At 50.1% G+C, this 12,877-nt stretch overlaps 1 protein-coding gene across 4 annotated transcripts in view; it reads left to right on the forward strand.

The window, feature by feature from the left end:
• TLN2 (talin 2) overlaps nt 1-12,877 on the forward strand; it is a 481,872-nt gene that overhangs the window by 24,490 nt on the left and 444,505 nt on the right. The gene's annotated exons all lie outside the window — the stretch shown is intronic.

Here is a 12,877-nt window from a genome sequence, read left to right on the forward strand (position 1 = left end):
ACGCTGTAGAAGGAGCCCCTTACAGACGACCTCAGGATGGGAATTCGGTGCGTCTTTTTCTTCTGTGTTTTGGGTCATCTTCAGAACAGTGGGGGAGATGTCCTGTAAGCTGTGCGGCTTGCTTTTGCTCACTGACTAATGAGAGTGAGGCTGGAATAGGTTGCTTATTGGTGTGCTGAGATGGTGGGCAGTGCCCTTCACTCCTTCCTCCCTCTTTGGGGCTGCACTGAGACCCAACAAATCTGATCATTTCCCAAGTGTGCCCAGGCCTTGGAGAAGTTTGGGAGCTCCTTCATCTCTACATGTGTGCTCCGGGGACCCCCAGAAACAGGAGCTAGTTTGGTAGATCATTCAGTTCCCTGGTGTGAGTGATGGAAAGGAGGCAAGGGCATCCAAAGGTTGTATTGGAGTTTTGTTTTTTCAAAAAAGTTTTTTTTTTTTTAATTTATTTTTAAATTGAGAGAGAGAGAGAGAGAAAGGGAGAGAGGAGATGGGCAGAGATCTTCCCTCTGCTGGCTCATCCCCCAAATGCTTGCATCTCTAGGGCTGGGCCAGGCTGAAGCCAGGAACCTGCAACTCAGTGGGGTCTCCCATGTGAATGGCAGGTATCCAAATACTTGATCCATCCCTTGCTGCCTCCCAGGGTGGCAATTAGCTGAAAGCTGGTATGGGTAGGCAAGATTTGAACCAGACTCTCCAGTGTGGGATGTGGGTGTCCCAAGTGGTGGTGTAACCACTGCACCAAACGCCTGCCCCTGTGTGGGAACTTTAAATGAAAGATACCAATGAGCTAGTTCAGAGTTTCTCAAACTCCTCTGGTTAGGAGACTTCCAGGAGTGCTTTTAAATTTACAGTTGGCCAGACCTGCGCTGACATATACGATTTCCCCCATGTGATTCTTACCCTTGGCATTTGGGAAGCATGGAGTCAGGTGGTAATGCCTCTTTGTTCTTGCTGTCTCCAGATGGTTCATGGCCCAGCGACCTGAGAGTCACCTAGGAACTTGCTGGGAATGTACAATATCAGGTTCCACCTGGACCTCCACATGTGGACTCTGCAATTTTGCCAGCGCTTGTTAGGAATTGGGGGAAAGGGCTTGCCTAGAACACAGGGACACTTGTCAACATTATAAAATTTTTTTTTAATTTATTTGAAAGGCAGAGAGAGAGAGAGAGAGAGATCCATCTTCCATCTGCTGATTTGCTGATTTACTCCCCAAATGGCCATAACAGCTGGGACTGAGCCAGGCTGAAGTCAGGAGCCTGGAACTCCTTCTGGGTCTCCCATGTGGATGGCAGGGGCTTAAGTACTTCCGCCATCATCTGCTGTCTTCCTGGATGCATTAGCAGGGAGCTGGATTAGAAGTGGAACAACTGGGACTTGAACTGGTGCTGTGATATGGGATGCTGGCATTGGAAGCAATGGCTTACTCCAGTGAGTCACAACGCTGGCCCCAACCTATTAACATTTTAAATCGGGTTGTGTGTGGGGGGGTGACAGGGTCAAGAGGAATGACAGTAGCTGGGAGGTGGTAAGTGGGGACTTCAACTCAGGATTCTGGCTCCAAACAGTGCTCTGAGTTTCTCATTGCTAACTCCAATGACATCTTCCCCCCACCCCCTCCGCAATGTGCCACCTGGAAGGATGACGCTGGGGATAGGAGAGCTTGTTGTCCAGCATGGCTGGGACCACACACGTGTGTCCTAATTCTTGAATCTATTAACCCCTAAACCCTCCTCACTGTCCTAGGGAGGCGACTTAGATACAAACGTACAAGTCAGCAAATTTGAGCTCGCGGGACCCTGGGGAGTTTGCATTACGCCAGCGGTGGGTCCCTGAGAAAGTTGTTTTATTTTCATCCGAGGACAGGATCAGATGGAATACAATCTTTCTAATGCTCCTCCAGACTCCTAAATCCTCCTTCTCTAAGCACAATGTCAGAGAAATTACCCTGCGAGGCACTTGCCAAATGGTTTGAAATCAGCGTTCGTGCACATTTCCGAAAAGACAATTAAGAACTTATTTGAGGAACGAAAGGCCTGCTGTGCTAGACGGTCCTCGGAGAGAGCTCAGTGCCAATTGGGAAAGTCTCCTGGGGGCTCTTTCTCATCACAGCCCCTGCTTGAGAAGCTGAGCTGGGGAAGTGGAGAGACCACCAGGCATGGGGGAGTGGAGGACAGGGATGAAGGGAAAGGGAGCAGCGTGCCCTGGAGGGAAATGAACAATGCCTGTGTCTCTTCCAGGAGGAGTAACATCTTTGCAGATAGAATCAAGCAGAGAGGGAAGGTCATTATAAATTCATCAACACTTGAATTGTATTGCAAGTTAGCACTGGGGCTCTGGCCTAGAACCGAGCCTTGAGCCTTGCTAGGCTGGGGCTCCACCCAAGGTCACCTGTTAGGTTAAGGGTAAGGCCTGATCAAGAGCCAAAAGACCTTAGTCCTGTGCCCTGCCCCTCAGGCTTTGCTACCTTCTGTCTGAGATGGGAGATGCTAAGAAAGTAAAATTACAGTGATGGGATCCAGATGTGCTAGCCCTACCCTTCTGCTTTTTAATATTTTTTTAATTCTAGTTTTATTTACTTGAGATGCACAGAAGGAGAGGAGAGAGACACAGACAGACTTCACATCTACTGGTTCACTCTTCAAATCTTCAAATGCCCGGAATACCTGGGGGTGGGCTGGGATTGAAGCCAAGAGTGGGGAACTCAAACCAGGTCTCCCACATGGGTGGCAGTGACCCAAGTACTTGAGCCATCAACTGCTGCCTCCCAGGGTGTGCATTAGCCGGAAGCTGGATTCAGGAACAGGAGCTGGTTCTCAAGTCCAGACACTTTGAGAGGGAATTTGGGCGTCCCCAGCAGTGTCTTGACTACTAGGCCAAGTGCCTGTCCCCTTTCCTTCCCTCTCTCCCCCGCTTTTTTTAAAGATTGACTTATTTATTTGAAAGTCACAGTTACACAGAGAGGGGAGGCAGAGAGAGAGGTCTTTAATCCACTGGTTCACTCCCCAATTGGCCGCAACAGCCGGAGCTGCGTCGTTCCAAAGCCAGGAGCCAGGAGTCTCTTCTGGGTCTCCCACATGGGTGCAGGGGCCCAAGGACTTGGGTGTCTTCCACTGCTTTCCCAGGCCGTAGCAGAGAGCTGGATCGGAAGTGGAGCAGCTGGGACTTGAACCAGTGCCCATATGGGATGCCAGCACTGCAGGTAGTGGCCTTACTTGTTACGCCACAGTGCTGGCCCCTCCCTCTCCCCCTTTAAAACTAACAGTGGAGTTTCATTTGTTGTTCTGCTATGTGTGTACAAGGAATAAAAGTCAGGAAAAAAAATCACAAGCTGGCAAACATTGTTGGTTTTGGGGATGTGTTTCTCTTGGCGTGAGACACCAGGCAGAGGGACCTACGGAACAGAGAATGGAGAAGCCTCTGTGCTGAGAGTAGTTCAGAGTTGAGCCTGCATGCGATTGCCAAGTTCCACAGGGACAGGTGCATATTAATTTTTCAAAGTAAACTGTAGGAAGGCTGAAAGTTGGTGCTGATTCTGCTTAGCGTGAGTATGAGATCTCGAAGGCCTTTGGTCCAGATGCAGGGGGAGGATGTGGCCACACTGTGATGAAACGCCAGATTGCCTGTGTGGAAAATCTGAAACCTGTAATGTTTTGGCCACACAGTTTGGCTGTAGATTGCACATTGTCTTGGTTGAGAGTGGTCTAATGTGTATGCTCTTTTTGTTTTTGTCTGCTAGGTTGAGTTTCGAGGACAGGAACCAAGCCCTTTGTTGCTTTGCCAGTCCCAGGGTATGTTGGTAATTGACCAGAGCATCCAGCTGCAGTGGTCAGGCTGGGGGAGAGCCCTGGGGCAGTGGACTCGAGGCAGAGGTCACGGGCTATGAGTTTGGGTGTCCTTCCTGTGGCACCAGCTTTCTGCTGGCTCGTCACGACTTCCTCATGCGTCATATCTGGTGAACTCAGTGAAATGTTAGCACAAAATATATAATTTGTTGAGAAATTAAATCCTTTTTAGATTACAATCAGCCCTTCATATCCACAGATTCAATCCCCATGGGTTGAAAATATTGAGAAAGATTGTGTTTGTATTGAATATGTCATTCTCCTTGTCATTAAACCCTAAATGATAGAGTATAACAGCTACTCACAGAGCATGCAGATTGTAGTAGGTATTATGAGTAAGCTAGAAGCGATTTAAAATATACCAATGATGAATATAGCTTATGTGCAAATACTATGTACTACACCATTTTTGTTTTTTCCGTTTTACAATTTTATTTATTTATTTGAGAGAGAGACATCGCCTATCCTCTGGTTCATTCTCCAAATGTCTTCAATGGCAGGAACTGGACCAGGCTGAAGCTGGGAGTGAGTTAGGAACTCAATGCAGGTCACTGGTGACAGGAGTCCAATTACTTGAGCTGTCGCTGCTGCCTCCAGGGTGCACATTCTACTCTGAGATGGGATGGAAGCAACCCAGGTGGTGCCTTAACTGGAAAGCCAAACACCTGTCCCCAGTGCTATGCCATTTTATAGAAGGACTGCCTTGAGCCTCTGCAGATTTTGGTATCCAGGAGAGGTCTTGGAACCAGTGACCCTCGAATACCAAGGGACAACTATAGAGCAGAAGTAACCAGTGGTGGGAACGTTGCTGTGTGTAGCAAGTAAAACCATGGCCTGGGGCTCTGGCATCCCACATGGGCGCCAGTGTGAGTTCCGACTGCTCCACTTCTGATCCATCTACCTGCTGATGTGCCTGGGAAAGCAGCAGAAGATGGCCCAAGTACTTGGACCCCTGCACCTATGTGGGAGACCCAGAAGAAGCTCATGGTTTTGGGTCGGCCCAGCTCTGGCTATTGTAGCCATTTGGGGAGTAAACCGACAGATGGAAGATCTCTCTGTCTCTCTCTGTAATTCTACCTTTGAAATAAACAGACAAATCTTCAAAGAAAAAAAAAGAGCAAAACAAAACAGTGGTGCCAGAAGTTTGATGTGACCTGGACACCAAAGCAGCTATGGAGACCTTTTCTTCTCCTTATCCCTATGCCCTTCCCAGTAGTCAGACCTGAGGAGGTGCAGGACCCAAGAGTTGTCCTGACAGTTCTTTGACTGGCGTAAGGGTGCTGTGAATGGCCCAGCTTCGACCGACCGTGCAGCCTCCCACAGAGCTAGCCTGTCCTGACCCCCTTGTAATAGGATTGCTTCCCTCTATGGGGATCTGCCTGTGGCTTTTCCCGGGAAGACGGGGAGGGGCTTATGCTGTGAGACCTAAAGTCCTCGTGAGATTGTCCAGGGCACAATGACGAGTCAGCAGGGCCCTTGCTGGCTCTGTGTGTCCTGAACCTGTTCTCGACAGGATCAAGGGCCCTGTCCTTATGAGCAGAAAAGCTGCATGAGAGTGGTGAAGGCCTAAGCGTAGAGTCAGCAAGTTAAACAAGAAAATGAAGCTTTACTAAGTACTTGAAAAAAAACACTAAGGAAAAAAAAATAAAAGAGAAGGCAAGAAAACAATGCTGTGCTTTCAGTGTTCCAGGTGATTGGGGTTTGAAGCCGTCCGGCTTGCCTTACTGCCCATTCAGTCCGGTGAGAAGCCGGGTCTGTGGAACACCTGAGGTGTTCCTGCCTGAGGTGCCGTGCTCAGCCCTGCGAGTGTAGAGTGTGGTCCAGGGGCCAGTAGCAGCAGCATCCAGGAACTCCCTGGCACTGTACAGTCTCCAGCCCCACCTACTCTGCCTGGGGCACAGGAACCTGCATTTTCTTTCTTTTTTTTTTTCTCTCTAAAGATTTGTTTATTTGAAAGGCAGAAGTACCGGGGGAAGATAGGGAGAGAAAGAGAGAACTTCCATCCACTGGTTCACTCCCCAAATGGCTGTAACAGCTGGAGCTGGGGCAGGCCAAAGCCAGGAGCTTCACACAAGTCTGTAACATGGGTATAGGGGCTCAAGCACTTGGGCCATCCTCCACTGCTTTCCCAGGTCATCAGCAGGGAGCGGGATCAGAAGTGGAGCAGCTGGGGCTTGAACCGGTGCCCATATGGGATGCTGGTACTTCAGGTGGCAGCTTTACTTGCTACACCGCAGCACTGGCCCCCAGGAACCTGCCTTTTCACGGTCACTCCCGTGGTTGTTCTTTTTCTTTTTCTGCAGTGCACAAGTGAGAGCAGGATTTATTTAAAAGTGAGAGAGTGAATACACATTCACTGGAGTGTGGCCGCCCACCATGGAGAAATACTCACTATGAGTGGGCCAGAGAGAGCTGCCAGTGAGGAGAGAGCGTGGGAGGAGGCCAGGGGAGGACCAACAAGGGCAGGAAGCCAAAGGGCAGAACAGCTCTGTGGGGGGTCTGGGGCACAGCAGGGTGTGAGAATGGCTATTGTACAGTTCTTAGTAGCAAAAGCTCTTTTCTTCCCGTGAGCATTTCATGTTGTATTTGTGTGTGTGTGTGTGTGCACGAGTGCGCACGCGCGCACTGGTAGGGAGATGGGGTAGACAAAGCTAGCGTTACCCATCAGTGCTCAGTACTCATGAGCAAGAGCCCCGAGGTCTGGATGCAGACCACCCTGGAACCCACCTGAGACTTGGCTTTGCCAAAAGCTGCCTGCAGGTTGTGACTCAAAAGGGCGTCAACAGAAGAACATGTCTTCATGAGGGTGCCTCTGACAGCCCCCTTCCAGTTGGGAGCTGACGTAGCTGGACAGATCTAGGGGAGCCAGGCTGGGGGGGGTGCGCAGCCCATGCCTGCAGAGGACTTGTCTTTTGCAGGGTGGGGGGGCACCTTGGCAAATGCAAGCACCGGCTGAGCCCCGGATTCTCACCTGTGTCTGTGCTGGTTCTGCTCCTGAAGGCCTTGTTCATTGTCGCAGCTGACACAGAGCGCTCTGTCCGAGACACATTTCCTGATGCGGCAAGCGTTTCCAAGTGAACCAAACGGCAGGTTGGGGTAGGACTGACAGTGACAAGTATCCATTCATTCAGCTCTTGTTCCCCGAGTGGAATAGGACACGATCCCTGATCCCACAGGGGCTGGCCAGAGGAAAGGGGCTGGCTGCCAGGCCTTCCTGGCACAGGAAGCAATGCCCACGAAGGAACCAGGCGGTGAGCTCAGGGCCCTGTGACCCACAGGGACTTTTTCTCTGGCTGGAGCTTGCGGTGCCTACAATGTGTGAGGCTAAGAGACTGTCTTTCAGCTGAGTCCGAGGTCCAGGTTCCATCTTGTCTTCTAGGATCCTGGGCTGGTGTTTGGGGGGGTGCCCCTCCCCACCCCTAGAGTGAATGCATCTCCTTTGAGTGGAAGATGCAGTTGGCTTAAAATGACTTCCTGGTGGCCACGTGTGGGTAGGGGTTGGGATGAGGGTGTTGGGGAATCGGAATGAAGTGCATACTCTCTTAGCTCAGAAAACCTGCCTGTGGAGGTAGACGGGAAAGAGCATAATGGTGTTATGGAACAAGCGTTACGCCGTAATAAGATGCACCTCACAGGCAACCCACTAAAGGGATTGCAAAGAGGGAAAGACATTGTGCTCTTTCACAGAGCTAAGTGGATGCAGCCTACTGCATTCGTGTTTCCAAGATGAACTTGCTGATTTACATCTCCATGACTAGGACGAGGGAGTTGGGGGATGAGTCGGGCCAGTTACCCCCTGGACACTGGAAGCATTGGCTTCCTTTGTGTTCTGTCGTGAAGAGCTGGCTCTCAGGCCTCTGTGAGAGAAGCCATAACAGGAGCAGCTGTGCCCCCTTGCCCTAGTGAGGGTGGATTGAATACTCTGGAATTGTGGACTTGCCCTGGGCTTGTGGAAGCTCCAGGGAGACCAGGGGTGGCAGGGAGGCTGCCAACTCTGAGAGCTCAGTGGTGGCGAAGCTAGAAGTGAGGGTAGCAAGGGCACCTGTGCTGGGCTGGGGAGCTCACCTCCTAGCTGCCCCCATGTCTCAGTCCCGTGAACTCCAGAGCCTGAGCCACAGTCTGTGAGCTTCTCATTAGGAATGAGCTCATTCCCGGTGTGTGGCCAACAGCTCCTCAGGAGAACAGGGGACACAGAATTCTGGTGGGTTCTGTGGTAAGCTCCGCCTGTCTGGGCATCAGGCGTCTGATTTTTTTTAAAGATTTATTTGTTTTACTTGACAGTTAGAGTTACACAGAGAGAGAAGTAGAGGCAGAGAGAGAGAGAGAGAGGTCTTCCATCCACTGGTTCATTCCCCAGATGGCTGCAATGGCTGGAGCTGTGCTGATCTGAAGCCAGAAGCCAGGGGCCTCCTCCAGGTCTCCCATGCGGGTGCAGGGGCCCAAGGACTTGGGCCATCTTCCACTGCTTTCCCAGGCCATAGCAGAGAGCTGGATCGCAAGTGGAGCAGCCAGGACTTGAACCGGCACACATGGGATGCTGGCACTGCAGGTAGTGGCTTTACCTGATATGCCACAGTGCTGGCCCCTATCATTTTTTTTTTTTTTAAGATTTATTTATTTATTCAGATATCAGAGTTACGGGGAGAGAGAGAGAGAGAGAGAGAGAGGGAGGGAGGGAGAAGTCTTCCATCCACTGGTTCACTCCCTAATTGGCTTCAATGGCTGGAGCTGTGCCGATCCAAAGCCAGGAGCCAGGAGCTTCCTCTGGGTCTCCCATGTGGATGTAGGGGCCCAAGGACTTGGGCCATCTTCCACTGCTTTCCCAGGCCATAGCAGAGAGCTGGATCAGAAGTAGAACAGCTGGGACCTGAACCAGCGCCCATATGGGAAGCCGGCACTGGAGGAGGCAGCTTTACCCACTAGGCCACAGCGCCGGCCCCCTAATCATTCTTAATATTATGTAAATGCTGTGTAAGTAATTGTGCTCTATTGTTTAGGGGATAATGACAAGAACAATGCCTGTATCCGTTCAGTGCACATACAATTTTCAGTATTTTCAGTCTGAACTTGGTTGAATCCATGGATATGGAGGGCGAATTGTGCTTGATTCTTGGCCACAACAGGGTTGGTGTCCTAGTGGGCCTTAAAGTGGCAGCCCCTGGGTGGATTGGGTGCTCAATGGGACACAAACGTAAACATGAGGCTTCTCCAGCCATCTCCTCTCTGGTACCCTTGGTTCACCTGCCCCAGTCCACTTGCATTTGCAGTCCAGGTGTGGTAATTGGAGTGCTTGGCTTTGTGTCCTGGCCTGCCTTGGATCTGCCTGCTATGTCTTCGAGAGAGGACATGACATGGCTTTCCCCCCATTTGCTTGGATCCTGGTGTGAGGAAGGAAGGTTCTTCCTGGGAAATAGCTATGGGCAGGTTCCTCCATGTGGCTAAGCCCAGGTTCCTTATCTGTTGAAGACACCTAAAGACGCACCTCTGTGATGGCAGGCACCTAAGGGATGGTGAATATTCTGTGCTCAGTGCAGTGTGGGTCCACAGCAGGGGCTCTGAGATCTGCCTTCACTCCCTTCTCCTTGGGGCGCCCACTCTTGTCCTGCTTGATTCTGCCAGACTCCTCCGATCCTTGAGCAGAAACGACTAGCCGTGATCTACTGCCCTAGGATCAAACTCCTCGGAGTTGCCCTCGTAACTTCTGATGGTTGAGAAAGCAAAGCCGGGATGGGCGTTGTGGGCAGTGGTGAAGCCACTGCTTGGGATGCCTGCGTGCTATATGGAGTGCAGGTTTCAGTCCCAGTTCTTCTGCTTTTGATCCAGCTTCCTACTAATGTGCCTGGCAAAGCAGCAGAGGACGACTCAAGAGCTGGGGTTTTTGCTACCCAGGTGGGAGACCCTGGTGGAGTTCTGGGCTCCTAAATTTAGTCTAGCTTAGGCCTGGCCTTTGGGGAGTGAACCAGCAGATGGAAGACCTCTCTGTCTCTCCCTCCCTCTCTCCGTAACTCTGCCTCTGAGTCTCTGTGTCTCTCTGCTTTTCAAATATATAAGTACATCTTAAAAAGAGATTGTTCGGCGAGGGGTACTTTGGAAAGAAAGAAACTGTAGTCCTCTGTTGTGTGATAGCAATTGTCACTGCTCAGAATTTCCAGTTGAACACTTGGAGTGTGGCTGGTGGGACTGAGAAACTACATTTCTCATTTTATTTTCATTTGAATTTTAAACCAGTGATTGGGAAACTTTTTAAGTCTGTTTGGAATAACTGGGTATGTGGATTGGCTTTTCCAGCTGTAAATGTTACGAAATCGAAATACAGATCTCACATCCAAATGGAGATGTGTGCTGTGAATGTAAAATACATGCCATATTTCAAAGCCACGGCAAACAGAAAGGAATGTAAGATATCACATTCATCATTTTTTATTGATTGCTCGTTGGCTTGATGATATACTAGATATATTGAGTTAAATAAAAAATAATTCTAGAGGTTCACTCTTTGTAACTTTTCTGTGTGGTTATGAGAAAATGTATTTATTTATTTGAAAGGGAGAGTGACAGAGAGGGAGAGACTGTGGTGGGGAGAGAGAGATCGATCTTTCAAACTGGTTTACTCCCCAAATGGCCGTGATGGCTGAAGCTGGGCAAGGTTGAAGCCAGGAACACCATCCAGGTCTGCCACATGGGTGGCAGGGTTCCAAACAGTTGGGCCACCTTCTGCTGCTTTTCCCAGGCAATTAGGAGGAAGCTGGATTGGAAGTAGAGCAGCCGGGACTCAAACTGGCATCCATATGGGATGTAGGCGTTGCAGGTGGTGGCTTAACCAACTGTGCTACAATGGTGGCTGTGTGAGAAAATTTTAAATCATAAAAATGTGTGTGTTGTGTTTCTAGTGGCCAGTACTGCTTCTGACCCTGGGGTATTGTCACAGACTTGAAGACCACGTGGAAGCTGCTGGAGCCCCGATTCCTGGAGTAAGAGATGCTCTCTCCGGTCTTCCTCTGTGGTCTACCTAAGTCTTGAGCACAGCTGGCCGCTGACAAATGCCAAGCCACTGAGCAGTCTCTTGGTCTCTGAGGCACCCTGAGGCAGGCTGGAGGGAGCACCTTGTGCTGTTCTGGGGAGGGCCTGGATTCTGTACTTCCTGCCTGCCCTCAGTTGTACTTCTGGAAGGACGGGCCTCAGCCAGGGCTCCCTGTGGATGCAGCTCTGCTTTGTTCAAGTTTCTCAGGTGAAGAGCAATAAAAGCAATCAGCTTTATAAAACCGGAAGCTCTGGGAGAATTCCAAGTGTTGGCGTGTGTGTGTGTGTGTCTCTGTGTGTCTCTGTGTGTGTTCATTCCCCTGGATTTGTACTGGACTGGTGTTGTCCAGAGGAGTATCCTGTCAGCTTCTAGAATTGTAGTTCTCATTTTTAAATGCTTGATTCAAAATGTCATGTGGTTTGGTTGAATTGAATAAATATTGTCATAGCATTGCCTGTCACTTTGGCGGATAATGATGAGCCAGTCTTGAGTTTTCAGCATTGAGTGTATGTCCGCAGGTCCTTAAGAAAATACTTTCTGAGATGCTCAAGGAGTGGTCTCATTTGTTTTCAAAAGGACTACTTTTTTTTTTTAATTGTTTATTTGAAAATCAGAGTTGTAGAGAGACACACATACACACGCACATACACATGCACACACACACAGAGGGAATGTTCCATTCACTGGTTCACTGTCCAGATGGCTGCAAAGCCAGGACCTTCCAGGTCTCTCACATGGGTAACAGGAGCCCAAGCATTGGGCCGTCTTCTGCTGCTTTTCCCAGGCCGTTACCAGGGAACTGAATCAGTAGTGGAGCAGAGGGTGTGAACCAGAGCTCATATGGAATATTGGCATTGCAGGCAGCAACTCTGCTTGCTGTGCAACAACATTGGCCCTGATTTAGGTGTTGTTTTTTTTTTTTTTTTAAAGGAGTTCCAGAGAGAGAGAGAGAGATCTCGATTTTCCATCCATTGGTTCATTCCCCCAAATATCTACAATATCCAGGGCTGGGCCAGGCCAAAGCCAGGAGCCAGGAACTTCAATCCAGGGGTCCCAGGTGGGAGGCAGAGACTTGAGTCATCCACTGCTGCCTCCCGGGGTGTGCATTAGCAGGAAGCTGGATCAGAAGCAGAGTAACTGGGACTTGAACCAAGCACTTTGATATGGGATGCAGGTATCTCAACCTGCAACTTAAGCCAGTGTGCCAAACACCTATTCTGAACATGAATTTTTAAAATTTTCCTATTCCCTACATGTGCACATGAATGAAGAATGATTTCTGTTATTTCTGGTCCAGAAGAATGAAAGCAGATGGTTGCTGTCACTTTAATATCACAGCGGCGACTGCACTGCAGTGCTTGTCAGCCCCGGTGCTCTTTTCTGGACAGCTCTTCAGTCTAAGACCACAAATGCAGGGGGAGCCCCAGAGGTCTTCCATTGCAGGTACCAGTAATGCCTCCTTTTAGGAGTTGCTGTTGTACTCTCACTCTTGTCTCCGTGCTGCTGCTCCTGCTGTTCCCTGGAGGCCCAGCAGCGGTGCAGAAGTCCCTGGCCTGGGAAAGCCCCCATGTCCCACTTCCACCCCTTGTGCCATCTTCTACTCAGCCCATCTTCTGCTCCTCCAGTGTGTAGATTTGGATTTTCCCACCTTCTTGGTTCCATCCTGTGAATATGGGTTCTTCGCTGGCTGATCAGAAACACCAATGGAAACTTGCAAGTCAGCCTGGATCCCTCTTCTGGGAATGCTGATGGGGTAGCCAAGGAACTCGTCTTTAAAACCACCCTATCACTGAGACAGGGACACAGACAGCTGCCTGGAGGTCCCCTGCACAGAGCAGCCCAGGGCTGGCTTCGCCTGGCAGGAGGAGGTGGACCTGATGTAGCCCGGGATCATACTGCCTCTTACTGGATGCTGGGATCTGCTTCTCTGTCACCAGCATCTAGCCCTGTACCTGCAAATGTGTGCGAATGAATGGGTGATGGCCTGAAACCCCAGATCTTTCCCACT

The sequence above is a fragment of the Lepus europaeus genome, chromosome 11 (assembly GCF_033115175.1).
Source record: "Lepus europaeus isolate LE1 chromosome 11, mLepTim1.pri, whole genome shotgun sequence".
NCBI lineage: Eukaryota > Metazoa > Chordata > Mammalia > Lagomorpha > Leporidae > Lepus > Lepus europaeus.